This window comes from Mustela erminea, chromosome 14 (genome assembly GCF_009829155.1).
Source record: "Mustela erminea isolate mMusErm1 chromosome 14, mMusErm1.Pri, whole genome shotgun sequence".
NCBI lineage: Eukaryota > Metazoa > Chordata > Mammalia > Carnivora > Mustelidae > Mustela > Mustela erminea.
In genome coordinates this window covers 34,299,198-34,314,634 of record NC_045627.1, presented here as the reverse complement: position 1 = coordinate 34,314,634, position 15,437 = coordinate 34,299,198, and the positions used below count along the sequence as shown (strand labels likewise).

The 15,437-nt window shown below is 35.8% G+C and overlaps 1 protein-coding gene and 1 long non-coding RNA gene across 6 annotated transcripts in view; one reads left to right on the top strand and one right to left on the bottom strand.

Annotated features, from left to right (window-relative positions):
* The window catches only part of CTNNA3 (catenin alpha 3), a 1,797,739-nt gene that overhangs the window by 154,556 nt on the left and 1,627,746 nt on the right, over window positions 1–15,437 (top strand). The window lies entirely within an intron of this gene.
* Window positions 4,440–15,437, bottom strand: part of LOC116572924 — a 35,950-nt gene continuing 24,952 nt past the window's right edge. Inside the window, exon 3 of the long non-coding RNA XR_004278552.1 lies at window positions 4,440–4,621. This is a non-coding gene — a long non-coding RNA (uncharacterized LOC116572924). The remainder of the gene's footprint in view (window positions 4,622–15,437) is intronic.

The window sequence follows — 15,437 nt, the reverse complement described above, 5'->3', positions numbered from 1 at the left end:
ACAGTGTGCAATACACAACTGTCTAACAGTAATAGCAGTCTCAATTCTGTGAGACAGTGAACCTGACTTTGGACAGTTCTAATTGTTAGAACTGTCTAATTTCTAATTAGAACTGTTCTAATTTCCTCAAACTGAGCTTAAAGCTGCCTTCCTGCTATTTCCATTCATTGTTCCTAGTTTTGCTTTCTTGAGGAACACAGAACCAAGGTAATAGGAAAAGGCATTTTCATTTTTTTCTTTTTTTAACAACATATAATGTTATTTGCCTCTGGGTACCATCTCTTCTTTATCCATTCATCTGTTGATGGACATCTAAGCTCTTTCCATAGCTTGGCTATTGTGGAGATTGCGTCTATAGACATTCGGGTGCATGTGCCCTTTCGGATCCCATGCTGCCAATCTAATATTTCTACCATTTTATGTTACAGACCTCTTGTCCTGCTTTTAGGCTTTTCTTTTTGTCAGAGACTTGTAAGTTTTACTATTAGATGACATGGTGTGGACCCTTTTTATTGATTTTGAGGGGGGGTTCTCTGTGCCTCCTAGATTCTTAAGCTTCTTCCCTTTGCCAAATTAGGGAAATTCTCTGCTATTATCGGCTCCAGTATACCATCTGCCTCTCTCTCTCTTTCTTCTTCTGGGATCCCAATTATTCTAATACTGTTTCATCTTATGGTATCACTTATCTCGATTCTCCCCTCATGTTAAAGTAGTTGTTTGGCTCTCTTTTGCTCAGCGTTTTTATTCTCCATCATTTGGTCCTCTATATCACTAGTTTTCTCTTCTGCCTCATTTATCCTAGCAGTAAGAGCCTCCATTTTTGATTGTACGTCATTAATAGCTTTTTTAAAATTTCAACTTAGTTAGATTTTAATTCTTTTATTTCTCTGGAAAGGGATTTTATTTTTCCCAAAAGGGATTCTCTAATATCTTCCATGCTTTTCTCAAGCCCTTCTAGTACCTTGATAATCGACATTCTGAACTCTGTTTCTGACATATTACTAATGTCCATATTGATTAGGTCCCTAGCTGTTCTTTTTGTGTGTGTTTTCTCTGTCTTGTCATTTTATCCAGATAAGAATAGGTGATTGAGAGAATGAAATACTAAAAGTGTAACAATGACCCCAGAAAAATATACACTAACCAAATCAGAAGAGGCCTAAAACCAGGGGGAGAAGAATGGGGGAAAAAGAAGAAAAGAAATAAAATGTGTGTGTGTGTGTGTGTGTGTGTGTGTGTGTGAGAGAGAGAGAGAGAGAGACTGATGAATAGAACAGAGCCACATACTTGATTTTGGGTGTGTTTTGGTCTGTTAGAAGAAACTACCTCCCAAAATTTTAAAGAAAGAAAAACTTACATATATACAACAATAAGGGTAAACATGATGAAGGGATGGAATATGACTGTAAAGATGAAAATTTAAAAAGTTTCTAAAAAAGGAATTGATAAGATAAGAAGTTGGTTGAAAAAAGAAAAAAAAAGAGGAACGAATGTGATCAGGCTGGAGACTAGAACAAACCCATGTGCTAGATTTAGGGTATATTTTTATCTGTTAGAAGAAATTGTATCACAAAATTTTAAAGAAAAAAAAATCTATATGTATACAAAAAATAAGTTTAAATACAATGAAGGGAGAAAAATAACAATAAAAATTTAAAAAGATTTTTAAAAGGGTATTGATAAGATAAAATAGTTAAATATGTTAAAATAGGAAAGAGGAAAAATTAAAAAATAGAATAAGAAACAATAAAGAAAATTTAACTTTGAAAGATTAAAGGATCATGGGAAAAAAGTCATGAATTCTATATGTTGCTTTCCCCTAGCTCTGGAGTTCCACAGTTCTCATTGATTGGTGAACTTGGTCTTGGCCAGATGTTTTTGCTGATCTTCTGGGGGCAGGGCCTGTTGTAGTGATTCTCAGATGTCCTTGCCTGAGGCAGAATTGCATCACCCTTGCCAGGGGCCAGGCTAAGTAATCTGCTTGGGTTCACTTTTGCTAGCTTTTGTTCCCTGAAGGCTTTCCTTTCAGCTTTGGAGGATGGGAGTGAAAATGGCGGCCTCCCAATATCCAGCCCAGAGAAGCAGAGAGCTCAGAGCCCCACTCCTCAGTGTGCTCTCAGAGAAAAGCAGTCAATCACTCCCATGTCCCTGTTCTCTGTCTCACCTGGCCCGTGATGGAGCATTTCTGTCTGGTGCATGGCCCTGTTTGGAGTTTCCAAACCCAGCAGATTCCTGCAGTTTGTTCCTGCGCTGTCCTCCTGGAGGAGGAAGGAGGGGCTTTCTCTGGATCTTCTACTTGTGTGGTCCCAGCCTGAAGAGTAGTGACCGGACTGTGCCTCAAATCACTGTTTAAGGTAACCCTGAGCTGAGAGCCCACTCCTTGGCTCCGTGTCTGCAACTGGTTTCCCGTTCTGATACCTGGCAGCTGTGCCACACTCAGACACCGCCGGACTTGTTGCCTCACTGGTCCTGAGACCATAGTGTCCCTGTGAGGACCCCACCCAACCGCTTAGCCTTTGGAGTGACATCCGTCAGTGTAGCAGACTCCTAAAAATTCTGATTTTGTGCTCCACTGCTCTCCTTGCCAGGAACTGGCCCCTCCCCCCCACAGTCTATATTCCTCTTGTTTCGGATTCACTTCTCCACATGTCCTACCTTCTGGAAAGAGGTCGATTTCCTGTTCCTAGAATTGCTGTTCTTCTTATCTTCTATCTCCTGTTGAATTTGTAGGTGACCAGAATGGTTTGATAACTGTCTAGCTGAACTCCTGGGACCGGATGGTATTTCAATCTCCTACTCCTCTTCTATCATGCTCCTTCCAAACATTAACATTGAGTAAAGTTGTTGAAATGAGCCTCAGACTTGCTTTATTAGGCTATTGTATAAACCGTGTTTATTTCATCATTAAGCACTTTCTTAAAGGCTTTGCTGAAATCAAGATGTATTATCTGTGGCATTGTAGATTTACTAGTCTAGTAACTGCAGCTATAAAGGAAATGAGGTTGGCTTGGCATGACTTACTTTTAATAACCCCATAAGAGTTCCAAGTGGCAATTGCTTGCTTTCTTTCATTCCTTTTCTTTCTTTTTATATTTTTTTAACATTGATTTTTAAATTACTCACAATCCACTTACTTTTGGTTGTAAATCACTTGTCTGCTGGGATCTCCTTGCCCTTAAGATCCAGATATAATTGGCTTGAACCCTAATTCTATGTCCTATCAACTATAATATTCTCCCCCAAGATTTCTATGGGGTTTATATTCTCAGGATCATCTCTGGTTCCAAGATTTTGCTCCCACTGAATTGTTTTAGTTTATGAATGGTCTTTCTATCCCTATTTTATAGTATGCTAATTGGAAATTGACCGTCCCCCTCTTTTTTGATTTTTGATTTTGACAGACACAGACACACACACACACAGAGTCCATTACTCCCAGACAAGGCATATTTATGTATATTGCAAACCTTACAGAAATTTGGGGACGTAGAAGGGAGGGGGTTCTGTACTGTAACACTATATGCTGAGTGGCTCTAATCTGTATATTAGAAACCTTCAAAGTTCTTTAACAACTTCATCTTATTATTTCTCCACATCCTTTTCCCTACCTACTCTCCTTGTTCTCCCTCACATCCTTAAATTCCTGTTCACTTGAATGTAATAAATTTCTGTCTGCTGATTTGTGCCCTCATATATCACTTTCTTTCTTTTTTTAAAAGATTATTTATTAATTTATGAGAGAGAGAGAGTGAGAGAGCTTGAATGTAAGTGGGGTGAGAAGCAGAATCCCCGCTGAGCAGGGAGTCCAATGCAGGGCTTGATTCCAGGACTCCAGGATCATGACCTAAGCTGAAGGTAGACCCTGAGATGACTGAGCCACCCAGGGACTCCTCTCATATATTACTTTATATCTTAATTACTCCTTAAGGTATTTTCCTCAGTATATAGATAATATTTCCCTAAGAAGAATTCTGTAGTCATCTATGTCTCTTCTCTTTCACATACATATACTATATAATTATTTACTATAGATTTTTTTAGGGGGAGAGCATCAGCTTTACATGTATAGATTTCTTCTTCTGGACACACTCTTCTTTCAAAATCAGTAGGCCACATATTTATTTCTTGCCTTTGTTTGGAATAGAACAGAAAAAGGCCTGCCTCTTCTCCTTTCTTCCAGTTATATCTTACTACTTCATGCAATCTTCTGCTCATTTCGGGATTCCACAACACTCCCCAACACAATTCCCTGCTACATTTTTAAATTTATTTTTATTCCATAGTACCAAGGAATTTCTATGCTATCACAGTGTCTTCTTTTGTGGCCTTACTCTTTTCTTCCTTACAATGGGTTTTTCCTAAATTACAGGATTTTTTATACCTATTAGGGTATATTTCCCTTTAAATGTCAGGTCAATGAGATATTACTCAATTCTTGATTGTCTGTAGCTATACATTTCTTGACTTCCTTATATTTTCTTATCTTTATTTATCTTCTTTCCACTGAGACTTCCCCCAGAAATGTCATTACGATCATTATGATCAAGCATTCATGAGAACATAGACTGAGATCACCAACCAGTGCAAACATGGTCCCCTGAGTAAATCTTGATGGAATTCCCTGTGTCAACCAACATAGAGTTGATATATAATTAAATACATCAAAGACTCCTGATTTGACAGTTTTAAAGTCATCTAGTTCCTTAAGAAAATACATGTTTTCTTCTCTGTGTAATAGGTCTAAATCAAAGGTAACAGAAGATAGAAAAAAGAATGATGATTTTTCAATACTAAATTAATTATAGAAACTTGGAAAGGCAATTTGGCTTTATTACCATGGTTGCTCATAATTTTCCATAGGAATTTAAAAATTTCTTTTTTGGTACTGCTTACCTTTTTTTGAACTTTACTATTTATACTTCTCAAGATACCACACCTTATTTTCCTGACATTTTGACTTTATAAGGGTTAATTTTATTCGAGTTGAAATTGGCTGGGATGTCTCTTACTTTCAATATGGGTCAAGACAATGTAGAGAAAAAAACATTGCTTTTGGCTGAAGAGGGACCTTGCTTGAATACTGGCTTTGTTGATTAGCTGGGTGAATTTGGGAAAGTTAAAATCTGTGGCCTTGGTTTCTTCTTCTGAGCTTTAAGGATAATAATACTCTGAATACTTTGAAAGGATCTTGTAAAGATTAAATGATATAATATGTAAATTATATGGTAAGAACTGGTGTTCTCTTTCATTTTCTTTCCTTTTCCTGTCCTACCTTTTGCCACCATGGTATCTTGCTCTTTTGACTCTTGTAGTACAATAGTGCCCTTATTCCTAAAAAATGAAGGGAGGGACGCCTGGGTGGCTCAGTTGGTTGGGCAGCTGCCTTCGGCTCGGGTCGTGATCCCGGCGTCCTGAGATCGAGTCCCACATCGGGCTCCTTGCTCAGCGGGGAGCCTGCTTCTCCCTCTGCCTCTGCCTGCCATTCTGTCTGCCTGTGCTTGCTCTCCCTCTCTCTCTCTGTCTAATAAATAAATAAAATCTTAAAAAACAATGAAGGGAAATAAATTTGAGTTCTGAACTAAGTTTTCCAAATTTTTCCATTTGTCATACTTGGGTTTTACTTATTTTTTAAATGGAAAGGTGGGTACCTTTGGATTAGGGGGTAGACCATTGTCATTATAAGAAATGGGTCTGGTATTTAATAACTACTTATGTGAACTACATCTTTAATATTTTCTACATAGATATATAGAGCATCTCTCTAGTGAACAAATTATTCTGAACATGAAGAATATTCATAATGTTGACAGAAAAATCACACATTACCATATTGGTAGCCCCGGTTTTCTGAAACGACCTTCTATTATTATTTTGCCAGCAAAGTCTTTCTAAAACTACTTCTTATTAAAAATATCAAGCTTATAAGACAGAAATTACTGTATTATTAAGAGTTATTAGAAGCCAAGTATATTCTGTAGAAGATCCTAGGCATAATATATACAGAGATATTAAGGTTTAAAGAAAAACCCGGTTTCTAGACTGGTATTGAAGATAGAATGGGAGGAAGTAGAAAATGGAGACAAATAAGGTGGATATTATTGGATTTATGCTGAATTTCATATGAAAACTTTAAGGACAAAGGAAATTTGAATGATATAAAAATTTAACTTCAAAAAGAACCAGCATCATTCCAAGTAGCTCCAATTTGATTAGTTAATTAATCCATTCAGCAAATGGTTGGTTTTTGTGCCGATCACTACTGTGTGCTAGGGATTCAAATTTGGAAAAATAATACCACAGTCCTTTCCTCCTGGAATTTAAGACATAAATTAATGTAAGTTACATGATAAAAGTTGGTGTAAGATGTTATGAAAGCATGATAGCTGTTCTATCAAGAGAAAGTGTTTTGAGTGAGGAATGCATGGTCAGGTTTGGAGAGTTAACTAGACAAAGAAAGCTGTAGATGTAAACACAATGAAGGTATGGAGTATGACTAAAGATAAAAATTTTAAAAGGTTTTTAAAAAGGAACTGATAATATAAGAAATTGGTTGAAAAAAGAAAGAAAAAATTAAATTAAAAAAAAAAAAAGAATGTGATCAGGCTGGAGACTAGAACAAAGCCATATGCTAGACTTAGGGTATATTTTGGTCTGTTAGAAGAAACTGTATCTCAAAATTTTAAAGAAAGGAAAACTTATGTGCATACAAAAAAATAAGGTTAAATACAATGAAGGATTGCGTAAGACTGATAAATCAAATGCTTGTGCCTCTGAGAAAAAAAATACATTATGTGCTAATAAAATAAAAAAAAATTTTCTTCAGAAAGCATTGTTCTTAATTTTTGTCACCTGGCTGTATATAAAATGGTACCTCATTCTGGTCTCAATCTCCTGATTATTAATAAAGCTAAACATTTTTCATTAAAAAAAAAGAAAGTGGTGGAGGAAGAAAGCATTTTAACTCCAGGAACAGTACATGCTCAAAGACCTGTAACTCTTCTAAGGCCCGAGATGAAGAATCACTGTCATATACCTCAAATGGATGTAATATTGTGTGCCACCTATACTCAGAGTGAGAGAGGGAGGGAGATGAAAAGACAAGCCACAGACTGGGAGACTATATAGGCAAACCACTTATATAATGAATGGCCTATACCCAGAACTTATTAAGAATTTTCAAAACTCAATAAAAAACAAAATGTTTAAAAATGAAAAAGATTTGGAGATTGAGAGGTAGGTATAGACCTACTTGTGGAAGTCCTGTGTGCTAACTTAAAAAGTTAAACTATAGTCTGAAAGCTAAGGGGGAACCATTAAAGAATATTAAGCATAAATATGATATAAACAGATTCGCATGTTGGAACCAGTACACTGGCAGCAGTGAACAAAGTGGCCAGAGTGGAAGCAGAGGGGCTAGTTATTAGGCTGACACTGACATCTGGTTATGAAATGGTGGGGTGGGATAGAGAATGAATGAGAGAGAGATGAAGGAAGAAAAGTCTGCAGTTTGAAAAGTGATTGGAATCTGTTCAAATCAAAAGGGAAGCATCAAGTGGTCTTTCAGGAATCTGGTTGGGCACCGAGGATGTTGGCTTTCAGTTTTATATAGAGGAGAAGCAGTTGATGAGTTTCAGTCATATTGGACTTGAGGCACATATAAGATAAGATACTAAAAGATATGTTTAGAGCTCATGAGAGCAAATAAGACAAAAAATAGATTTGGAAAGAATCAAGAAATAAGTGTTAGGATTTAATTTGCATTTTCCTAATGATTAGTGATATTAGGCATCCCTTCCTGTGTCTGTTGTATATATCTTCTTTGGAAAAATATCTGTTCAGGTTCTCTGCCCATTTAAATCAGATTACTTGTTTTTTTGGGGTTGAGTTGTTTTATAAGTTCTTTACGTATTTTGGATATTAACTCCTTTTCAGATATATCATTTGCAAATACTTTGTCCAATTCAATAAGCTGCCTTTTTTGTTTTGTTGATTTTTTTTCACTATGCAAAAGCTTTTTATTTTGGTGTAGTCCCAGTAGTTTAATATTTTAAACTACTTTTGTTTAATGGGACGCCTGGGTGGCTCAGTTGGTTGGACGACTGCCTTCGGCTCAGGTCATGATCCTGGAGTCCCGGGATCGAGTCCCACATCGGACTCCCAGCTCCATGGGGAGTCTGCTTCTCTCTCTGACCTTCTCCTCGCTCATGCTCTCTCACTGTCTCTCTCTCAAATAAATAAATAAAATCTTTAAAAAAAAAAAAAAAAAAAAAAAAAAAAAAAAAAAAAAAAAAGAAAAGAAGGAAATTTTGTTCTTTGTGACAACATGGGTGGACCTCAAGGACATTATGGTAAGTAAAGTAAGTCAAAGAAAAACAAATACCATCTAATCTCGCTTTATCTATCACAATCTATAATTATCACAATCCAAAAAACCCCCAAAAAACAACAGAAACAAAAACAGAAATAAAAACAGAAAAAAACAAAAAGAAAAACCAAGCTCATAGATACAGAGAACAGACTGGTGGTTGCCAGAGGGAATCAAAAGGTACAGACTTCCAGTTACAAAATAAGTCATGGAGATATAATGTATAACATATTGTCTATAGTTAATAATATGCATTGCATATTTGAAAGTTGCTAAGAGAGTAGATCTTCAAAGCTCTCATCACAAGAATAAAATTCTGTGACTCTGTAAGGTGATAGATGTTAATAGCTTATAGTGGTGATCATTTCAGTAAATGTACAAGTATTGTATCATTATGTTATACACCTGAACCTAATACACTGTTATATATCAATTATACCTCAGTTAAAAATTGACAAATCCATGGGGTGCTGACTGGCTCAGTCAGTAGAACATGTGACTTGATATCAGGGTGAGTTCAAGTCCCATGTTGGGTATAGTGATCACTTAAAAATAAAATCTTTAAAAATAATTGACCAATCCTTAGCTGGACTAAGAATAAAAGAGAGAAGATTCAAATAAATAAAATCAGAAATGAAAGGGGGGACATTACAACTGATGCCATAAAGATAAAAGGGATCATATGAGATTATTATGAATAATTATAAACCAACAAATTAGATAACCCAGAAGAAATATATAAATTCCTAGAAACATACACTAAATCATGAAACAGGAAGTCTAAACAGACTAATAACTAGTATGGAGATTGAATCATTATCAAAAATATTCTAAGAATTAGAAGCTCAGGACCGGATGGCTTCACTGTCAAACTCCACAAAACATTTAAAGAATTGATGACGGTCCTTTTCAAACTGTTCCAAAATACCGAGGAGTAAGGAACACTTCCAAACCCATTTTGTGGGGCCAGTAGAACTCTGATACCAAAGCCAGATATGCATACCATAAGAGAAACTTACAGATCTAAAACTGTAAAATTCTTAGAAGAAAACATGGGGGAAGACTTCATAATATTGGTCTTAGCAATAATTTCATGGATATGACATAAAAAGGCAACAAAATGAAAAATAAACAAATGGTACTAGATCAAACTAAAAAGACTTGCATAACAAAGGAAAAACATAGTGAAAAGTCAGTCTGTGGGATAGGAGGAAATATTTGTAAACCATATATCCAATAATGGGTTAAAATCCAAAAAATAAAAGGAACTCTACAACTCACTAGGAAAAAACTCTAATAACCTTATTAAGAAATGGATTAAGGACTTGAATAGATATTTTTCCAAAGACTTACAAATGGCCAACAGGTATATGAGAAAATGCTCAGTGTCAATATCATCAGATAATGAAAATCAAAATTACAATGGGATATTACTTCACATCTGTCAGCAAAATTGTTATAAGCAATAAAAAGATAACATGTATTAGTGAAGATGTGAAGAAATTGGAAGAACTGTACACTGTTAATGGGAATGCAAAATGGAATACCAACTATGGAAAATAGTATGGAGGTTCCTAAAAAATTTAAAAATATAACAATTTTATGATCCAGCAATCCATTTCCTAAGTATTTATCTAAAAGAATTGAGATCAGGATCTCAGAGGTATTAGCATTTCCATGTGCACTGCAGCACTCTTCACTATAGTCAAGATGTGGAAAAAATCTAAATATTCATTAAAAAATTAATGGATAAAGAAAATGTGGTATATGTACAGTGAAATACTATTCAGTCTTAAAGAAGGAAATTCTGATATGCAACAAGGATGCAGACATTATGCTAAATAAAATAAGCCAGTAACAGGAAGACAAATACCATGTTCTTCCACTTATATGAGGTATCTGAAATAGTTAAAATCATAGATTCAAAGAATGGATTGGTGGTTGCTAGGGGATATGAAGTGGAAATGGGGAATTAGTTATCAATGGACATAAAGTTTCAATTAAGCGAGTTTTATTCAAACTAGAGATCTCATGTAGAATATTGTATGTATAGTCAACAATGATGTATACCTAAAAATTTTTAGGAGGGTTGATTTGTTACAACAAAAAATTTTAAAAATGATAAAATAAATTTTGCAGCAGTATTAAAGAAAAAAGTCTAAATGACCTATTTCTTACAGGAAATGCCTTGCACTGAGGTGATGCTCAGTAAACAGTTTCTTTTTATTGAGGTATAATTGACATACAACATTGTATTAGTTTCAGGTGTACAACATAATGATTCAATATTTGTACATATTGTGAAATGATCACCACGAGTCTACTTAACATTGGTTACCACACATAGTTACAAATTTTATTCTTATAATAGGACTTTAAAGTTCTTTTCTCTTAGCAACTTGGAAATATGCAATACAGTATTATTAGCTGTAGTCACTGTACTGTACATTACCTTTCTATGATTGATTTATTTTATAGTTATAAAGTTTGTACCTTTTGACTCCCATCACCCACTTCACCCCTGCATCTGGCAACCAAACAATCTGTTCTCTGTATTTGTGAGCTTAAGTGTTTTTTAATTTTAGGTGTGACATGTAAGTGATATCATATAGTATTTGGTTTTTCTTTCAATAAATAATTGTTGGATGACTGTTTTTGTTCAGTCATTCACTGCTGAAAGATGTGATGAATTTAATGACAGTGATCTTTTACAATTTGTGGATCTTTAAAATTTACAAAGCAGTAATCTATAAAGGTGGATTATAAATTTTATTATGGCAAGAACTCTTCCTCTTTTATTTTTATCAATTTCCTGTATGTCTGGCATATTGCCAGGCCCATGATAAATATTTGTCACTTGAATGTCCTATTTTTCCTCTGCTGATTTCACAACAACCTTATAAAAAGTAGGCAAGTAAGGACAATTTCTCCCATTTTATAGATAATAATAAAAAATTGGAATAGTAGTGACTTGTCCAAAATTATGAAATTATTAAATGGCATAGTAAGGATTTGAATCCAGATTTCAAGACCAATGTGCTTTCAACTCCATAGGAGTATTTCTAAATTAGACCTCAGGTCCAATTATGTTCTGTATTCTTTTTTTTTTTTTTTAAACATTTTCAAAAGTTAAATTCAGTTAATTGACATAATGTATTATTGGTTTCAGAGGTACAGGCCTGTGATTCATCAGTCTTATATAATACCCAGTGCCCATTTCATCTCATACCCTCCTTAATGTCCATCATCCATTTACCCCATCCCTCCACACCCCTCCCCTCCTGCAACCCTCAGTTTGTTTCCTGTGATTAACAGTCTCTTACAGTTTTTCTCCTCCTCTGGTTTTGTCTTTTATTTTTTCTTCTCTTCTATGTTTCTTTTTTGTTTCTTAAATTCCACGTATCAGTGAGATCATATTACAGCTGTCTTGCTCTGGTTGATGTATTTTGCTTAGTATAATACCCTCCAGTTCTTTCCATGTAGTAAATGGCAAGATTTCACTTTTTTGATGGCTTGGTAGTATTCCATTGCATATATACATCACATCTTCTTTATTCCTTCATCTGTTGAGGGCAATCTGGGCTCTTTCCATAGTTTTGGTTATTGTGGACATTACTGCTATAAACATTGGGGTGCAGGTGCCCCTTTGGATTGCTACATTTGTATCTTTGATGTAAATACCCAGCAGTGCAATTGCTGGGTCATAGAGTAGCTCTATTTTAAGTTCTTAAGGAAACTCCATATTTTCCAAAGTGGCTGCACCATCATGCATTCCCATCAACAGTGTAGGAGGGTTCCCCCTTCTTCACACCCCTGCCAACATTTGTCATTTCCTGACTTGTTAATATTAGCCATTCTGACTGGTGTGGGGTAGTATCACTTTGTAGTTTTGATTTGTATTTTCCTGATGGCCAGTGATGCTGAGCATTTTTTCATGTGTCTGTTGACCATTCGCATGTCTACTTTGCAAAAATGTCTGTTTATATCCTCTGCTCATTTCTCGATTAGATTGTTTGTTCTTTGGGTGGTGAGTTTGAAAAGTTCTTTATAGATATTGGATATTAATTCTTTATCTGATATGTCATTTGGAAATATCTTTTCCCACTCTTTTGGTTGTCTTTTGGTTTTGTCAACTGTTTCCTTTGCTGTGCAAAATTTTTTTTATCTTGATGAAGTCCCAGTAGTTCATTTTTGCCTTAGTTTCCCTTGCCTTTGGATACATGTCTAGCAAGAAATTGCTGTGGCTGAGGTCACAGAAGTTGGTTCCTGTGTTCTCCTCAAGGATTTTGGTGGATTCCTTTCTCACACTGAGGTCTTTGATCCATTTTGAGTCTGTTTTTGTGTATGTTATAAGAAAATGGTCCAGTTTCATTCTTCTGCATGTGACTGTCTAATTTTCCCAACACCATTTGTTGAACAGACTGTCTTTCTTCTATTGGATATTCTTTCCTGCTTTGTCAAAGATTGGTTGACCATAGAGTTGAGGGTCCATTTCTTCTTTCTATTCTGTTCCATAGATTTATGTGTCTGTTTTTGTGCCAGTACCATACGGTCTTGATGATGACAACTTTGTAACAGAACTTGAAGTCGGGGATTGTGATGCTACCAGCTTTGGTTTTCTTTTTCAACATTCCTCTGGGGTCTTTTCTGGTTACATAGAAATTGTAGGATTATTTGTTCCAACTCTGAAAAAAAGTTGATGGCATTTTGATAGGGATTGCATTGAGTGTGTAGATTGCTGTAGGTAGCACAGACATTTTAATAATATTTATTCTTCCAATCTGTGGGCATGGAACATTTTTCCATTTCTTTGTGTCTTCCTCAATTTCTTTCATGAGTGTTCTATACTTTTCTGAGTACCCATCCTTTGGCTTTTTGGTTAGGTTTATTCCTAGGTATCTTGGGTTTTGTGTGCAATTGAAAGTGGGATCAACTATGTAGTTTCTCTTTCTTCTGTCTCATTGTTAGTGTATAGACACTATAAACATTCAGGTGCACGTGCCCCTTTGGATCACTACGTTTGTATCTTTAGGGTAAATACCCAGTAGTGCAATTGCTGGGTCATAGGATAGTTCTATTTTCAACTTTTTGAGGAACCTCCATGCTGTTTTCCAGAGTGGCTGCACCAGCTTGCATTCCCACCAACAGTGTAGGAGGGTTCCCATTTCTCCGCATCCTTGCCAGCATCTGTCATTTCCTGACTTGTTAATTTTAGCCATTCTGACTGGTGTGAGGTGATATCTCATTGTGGTTTTGATTTGTATTTCCCTGATGCCGAGTGATGTGGAGCACTTGTTCATGTGTCTGTTGGCCATCTGGATGTCTTCTTTGCAGAAATATCTGTTCGTGTCCTCTGCCCATTTCTTGATTGGATTATTTGTTCTTTGGGTGTTGAGTTTGCTACGTTCTTTATAGATTTTGGACACTAGTCCTTTATCTGATATGTCATTTGCAAATATCTTCTCCCATTCTGTCAGTTGTCTTTTGGTTTTGTTAACTGTTTCCTTTGCTGTGCAAAAGCTTTTGATCTTGATGAAATCCCAATAGTTCATTTTTGCCCTTGCTTCCCTTGCCTTTGGCGACGTTCCTAGGAAGACGTTGCTGCAGCTGAGGTCGAAGAAATTGCTGCCTATTTTATCCTCAAGTATTTTTATGTGGACTCCTTTCTCACATTGAGGTCCTTCATCCATTTTGAGTCTATTTTTGTGTGTTGTGTAAGGAAATGGTCCAATTTCATTTTTCTGCCTGTGGCTGTCCAATTTTCCCAACACCATTTATTGAAGAGGCTGTCTTTTTTCCATTGGACATTCTTTCCTGCTTTTTCAAAGATTAGTTGACCATAGAGTTGAGGGTCTATTTCTGGGCTCTCTATTCTGTTCCATTGATCTATGTGTCTGTTTTTGTGCCAGTACCATGCTGTCTTGATGATGACAGCTTTGTAATAGAACTTGAAGTCCGGAATTGTGATGCCACCAACTTTGGCTTTCTTTTTCAATATTCCTTTGGCTACTCGAGGTCTTTTCTGGTTCCATATAAATTTTAGGATCATTTGTTCCATTTGTTTGAAAAAAAAAATGAGTGGGATTTTGATAAGGATTGCATTAAATGTGTAGATTGCTTTAGGTAGCATAGACATTTTCACAATATTTGTTCTTCCAATCCAGGATCAAGGAACACTTTTCCATTTCTTTGTGTCTTCCTCCATTTCTTTCATGAGTTCTTTATAGTGTTCTGAGTATAGATTCTTAGCCTCTTTGGTTAGGTTTATTCCTAGGTATTTTACAGTTTTGGGTGCAATTGTAAATGGGATTGACTCCTTAATTTCTCTTTCTTCTGTCTTGTTGTTGGTGTAGAGAAATGCAACTGATTTCTGTGCATTGATTTTATATCCCGACACTTTACTAAATTCCTGTATAAGTTCTAGCAGTTTTGGAGTGGAGTCTTTTGGGTTTTCCACAGATAGTATCCTATCATCTGCAAAGAGTAAAAGTTTGACTTCTTTGCTGATTTGGATTCCTTTAATTTCTTTTTGTGTCTGATTGCTGAGGCTAGGACTTCTAGTACTATGTTGAAAGCAGTGGTGATAATGGACATCCCTGCCATGTTCCTGACCTTAGCAGAAAAGCTTTCAGTTTTTCTCCATTGAGAATGATATTTGCGGTGGGTTTTTCATAGATGGCTTTGGTAATATTGAGCTATGTGCTCTCTGTCCCTATAATTTGTAGAGTTTTGATCAGGAAGGGATGCTGTACTTTGTCAAATGCTTTTTCAGCATCTATTGAGAGTATCATATGGTTCTTGTTCTTTCTTTTATTAATGTGTTGTATCACATTGATTGATTTGTGGATGTTGAACCAACCTTGCAGCCCTGGAATAAATCCCACTTGGTTGTGGTGAATAATCCTTTTAATGTACTGTTGAATCCTATTGGCTAGTATTTTGGTGAGAATTTTCACATCTGTGTTCATTGAGGATATTGGTCTGTAGTTCTCTTTTTTGATGGGATCCTTGTCTGGTTTTGGGATCAAGGTGATGCTGGCCTCATAAAATTAGTTTGGAAGTTTTCCTTCCA